Source organism: Mercenaria mercenaria, chromosome 16, assembly GCF_021730395.1.
Source record: "Mercenaria mercenaria strain notata chromosome 16, MADL_Memer_1, whole genome shotgun sequence".
Lineage (NCBI taxonomy): Eukaryota > Metazoa > Mollusca > Bivalvia > Venerida > Veneridae > Mercenaria > Mercenaria mercenaria.
This window is the reverse complement of record NC_069376.1, coordinates 4,565,716-4,570,187: the sequence shown is the minus strand read 5'-3', so window position 1 is coordinate 4,570,187 and position 4,472 is coordinate 4,565,716. Positions and strand designations below refer to the sequence as shown.

General features: G+C 35.9%; 1 long non-coding RNA gene across 1 annotated transcript; it reads right to left on the bottom strand.

Annotated features, from left to right (window-relative positions):
* Window positions 1–1,845: 1,845 nt before the first annotated feature.
* Window positions 1,846–3,627, bottom strand: LOC128549435 (uncharacterized). The gene is made up of 2 exons (XR_008367621.1): window positions 3,488–3,627; window positions 1,846–3,149 (listed from the first exon to the last, which is right to left on the bottom strand). It is a non-coding gene; the product is annotated as an uncharacterized LOC128549435 (long non-coding RNA).
* Between the last annotated feature and the right edge of the window lie 845 nt (window positions 3,628–4,472).

Here is a 4,472-nt window from a genome sequence, read left to right as displayed (position 1 = left end):
CATTTTAGAAAATCAGCTGCGTTTCAAGGAAAGCCAAGATTCATGTATCAATTGTTGCTGGCCATTTCTACATTAGATGCAGTAATTGCAGTTATTCTAAAAATAAATCAAGAAAAAAAAACAAAAAAAAACAACACCCAATTATGATATGGTCTGAAAATCATATTGCTGACTGAAAGCTGTCGTATGTTGTTGTTTCATCCAGTAGATGTGTGTATGGGCAAATTTTGCCTCTAGTCGAATGAGGCCTCCAAAACTAGAATTTGCACGTCATTTGAACACTGGCCATAGCATTCACAGTGGTTCCAATGCTGTGGCGGTGCAGGATTCGTCGCAAAAACGGTGGATAAATATGGCCGGGTGAATGCATTTTCGCTGCCATCGATTAGTTTTCTAACGAATTTCATTTTATTTTTCATGTTTAGACAGAAACATAAAACATGAGACAGGAGACCACATATGTACTTTTCCAGTCACAAACAGCTGTTCAGTGCTAGTCCATGCCATTAATGTAAACACTTTTTCAGTTGAATGAGGGGCTGCTGTTTCGGAAGAATAATAGAATCTGGTAAAACAATTCCTGATTAAGTGTACATCATAGCGTAAGCATGGCGTTATCAAGCAATTATTAACTCGGTGGATGTCATTGTATCGTTGTAGCAATATAAACTAGTCGACCAAAAATTGATTTCAACGCAGAGGCGGACTGGAGAGGTATAAGTGTAAAATTGTATGCCCAGGACTATATTCAATTACGGGGAAGCAATACCTACAACTGAAATGTACTGAATCACAGGGAATTATCTCCCTTAGGAATGATTTCTTTCGTGCTAAGCAGGTAAAATACAATTTAATGAAGCAATTTATTTTGCAATACATGAAGAAAATGTTCTCCGACCATTCCCTTGGTTATGACGGGGAAATTACAGGGCCGTAGGAAGCATTTTCAGCTTTGGTTGGGGTGGGGTACACATTATGAAAATCAGCTAAAATAAACTTGCTGTCAAAAACTTGCTAAGATAATTACAATAATCGGTCAAATTATTGCCCCACACCCCTTCCTACTTCCTATGGCCCTGAATTACATTGGGTTACCTCTTTTGAGAATCCAGAAAAATCAATGACAGTGTAGCCATTTTATGTAAGGCACATCTAATTCTTGATATTAGCTTTTCACAGACATGGCTAAACTACCGGAAGAGTTTTGAACAGTTTGCAAGTTAAACAACTACATAGGTCATGCCTGGATGGCGACTGGGACACGTCTCAGCTCTAAAAATGTTAACATTTGAAATGGAATGCAAAGTTTGCTAATGATGACATACCTGGCTTAAACAACTGATGCAGGCTGCCAGCAATGAACACCACGGTTGGATGAGGTTATTTTACATGTACCAGACATCAAAGCAAAAGAGAAATTTTTTGAAGAAGGATCAGAATTTCCAACATGTATTCTGTAATATTGGCATACCTTGCTGTAGAGGTGGAAACATGCTGTCATATACTTTAAGAAAATCTGCACAATCATACGGTATCCACCCTGTAAGTTATTAACTACAATTACCATGACAACGAAACTGTTTTGAGTGGACGTATGTTACATATTTCATTTATGTCTCATGGAAAAAGCACAACCAAACTGAGTTTACTCATAATTTGACTCGGTGCGTCCTGAAAGAACTTCCTATGTACAGAGTGATTACAGGAAGGTTATATCAAAATATACAGGTCCATAATGCTTTGATTATTAATTTAAAAATGAAACAGCTTTCCAAATCATGCTATACGTACTTACACGACTACTTTCAATATTGCAATAAAGGGAGGTAATAAAAAGCAATAGAGTTAACAAAAGATTCTAGTATATTCAGCAATATTTAAAACTTTGACAATTTTTATAGAACTTAATTATCATAAATAGGAAATTTAACAAAATGTTAAATGTATTTTCTGTTTATAATGGATAATGTGGCAGCTACATTTTAAACAAAGGCCCCGCATCTCCGCCAGGAATTACCATAGCGACGTTAGGTAAACGTAAACGGTGAAAAATGGTATCAGCTGCTCTCTTGCTTGGCGCTCAGCATTAAAAGGGAAACTGGCCTGTTCTCTCATACCCTCGTGGCGATGAATTCCATCAGGAATGAGGTGTGTGGCAACGTTAAATGTCGCAACGCAACGCCGCTAATGTCGCAACCAAAGGGCACCAAAATAAAAACAAGGCTGCTTAGTGATAACAGACAGCTGTATTGACGACGTCCGCGTATAGTCAGGGAAACCGTTCCTTAGATGACGTCACGGTTGTTCTGTATTGTAAACAGAATGGTCGGGAACGGATTTTAATGTCAAATGCAGCACAATGTATATTCAGCTGGAATCTGTTATTTCTTAAGCATATACTAAGATTTGAACTAGGCTAGGGCATGTGTTACCAAAAGAAGATTCTGATATTTTACGACAGTATTTACGACATAGATCTACTGATAATCACTTTCGGGCATGCGCAGAAGACCGCTCCAAGTCTGCAATGAGTTACATCGATATGTTTGTATAATCATCCATTTTAAATTTTCTTTCTTTCAATCCCTGGTAAATATCAGACTATATACATATCAGAATCGACAAACACTGGTCATTTTATAATAATTTACGAATAGATCTACAAAAAAATATATATAATCATATGCCAAAATAGGGCCAAATTTGGTAAAATGACAGAAGACACGGGTTTGAACATAAATTGTCTTGTGACATTTTCTACTTTTTAGTTCAGAGCTATAAATGCTTGATAGATAAAATATTGACGGCAGTCAATAAAAATTCTTCTTGCACAATGCGAGATGATTTGTAGATTTGAATGTCGATATTTGATCATGAATATTCATGCTTACACGTTGAACATTTCATTAAAAAATGTTTTTCAGCAGTCAGTGAAAAAAAATCTTGAAGACTTTTGTGTGGAGTCCGGCACAAATTACCGAGGAGTCTAGAGAGATCATTTGTAGATTTGACAAGTCGAGGATCTTGCCTTATGGATTACGTTGAAGGAGGACGAACCGGTTCCGGCACTTCCTTTCTAAGCATGGTTAATTTCTGTCCAAGCAACGTTACAGTAGTCACAGAGTTGATATTCAAAGTTTTGCATTCCGCTGAAAAAAAATGGAATTCACGTTCAGTCGTTATTTATTATGTTTGATCGAAGTGACAGCAGTAAAATAAAAGAGCATGCATTTTGTCCGTTGCAGAGAGAATACACTTTCAATTTCTTAACATTCTATTTTCAGTATGACCACTTCAGTTATTTCAAAGATAACTTAACAAAGGTAACTTAACTAAATTTCATTTAGGATGTGAAAATACAAAATACTAAAATCACTATATTATTTAAATGCGTTTGGAAAATAAAAGTATGTTACACGAATCTCTTCAACAGTATGAAGCGGAAGAGAACACGCAGATCTTAAAACGACATGTTATATTTGTATACTTTGCTAAATAGTTGAGCTTGCAGTCGATTTCCTCGAGGTTTGACTATAATGTTTGTGGCGCTGTTTCACCATCTTCCCAGGAACGCAGACGACTACTTGTGACTAGAGGGCGCTCCACCGTCTGATGTTTCCCAGAAAGGACCTGTTTTTTTTTGCCGGAAAACGGACCTGTGGCATTGACGTACTAGGGAAATTTGATGAAAAAAATTAAAACATTAAGTGTCTAAAGGGCAATTGGATCGTTTAAATTGTCGGGCTACAAAAAAACTAACCCTTTTTTTTTTTCAAACAAATGGTTCAGCGTCGGGAGTTTTTTCCCCTATAAATAAAAACCCATTTTCCCGTAGTTACATCTCAGTTCTACTTTCTTTTTAAATTTTTGTTGTATACACATTTGAAAAAATTTTTGCCGTTGTTTTAAAAAAGCAGACGAATTATTTTATTGGTGGGGTTTGGACTTTGTTCGAATGTGTAAGGAGCGGGGGAAATCCCCAAAAGTTGGGAGCATTTGTCCCTGATAAAACAATTTAGATTTGTTTAACTTTTATTAATTTGTAAAAAATCTAAATATAAAACAACATTTCATAAACTCATTAAGCGAAAGATTTCGTTTTAGAAAAAAAGGAAACTATGTTTCCAACCACCGCCGTCTTCGGGAAAAATTTACTTCTTTTTTCATTTTTACTAAACTTTAAAACAAAAATTTAAAAAAATCCCAAGCAAAAACTTTAAATTTAAACAAAGTTAAAAAAAAAATATACAAAGTTACCCAAAATTGGACGTCGTTAGGGAAAACAGTCGAGGTAGAACCAATTCGGGGAAGGTTTTTAAAACCCCAATCTGTGCGCACCCACTTAACCTTACGCAGTGCCCCCCCAAAGTACCTTTTGGTGCGAACTAAACCTTGATTTCACAAGCCGTAAAGGAACAGAAATTTAAAAATGGGAAAAATTTTAAATTTTTAATCATACTTTTTGTGTCAAG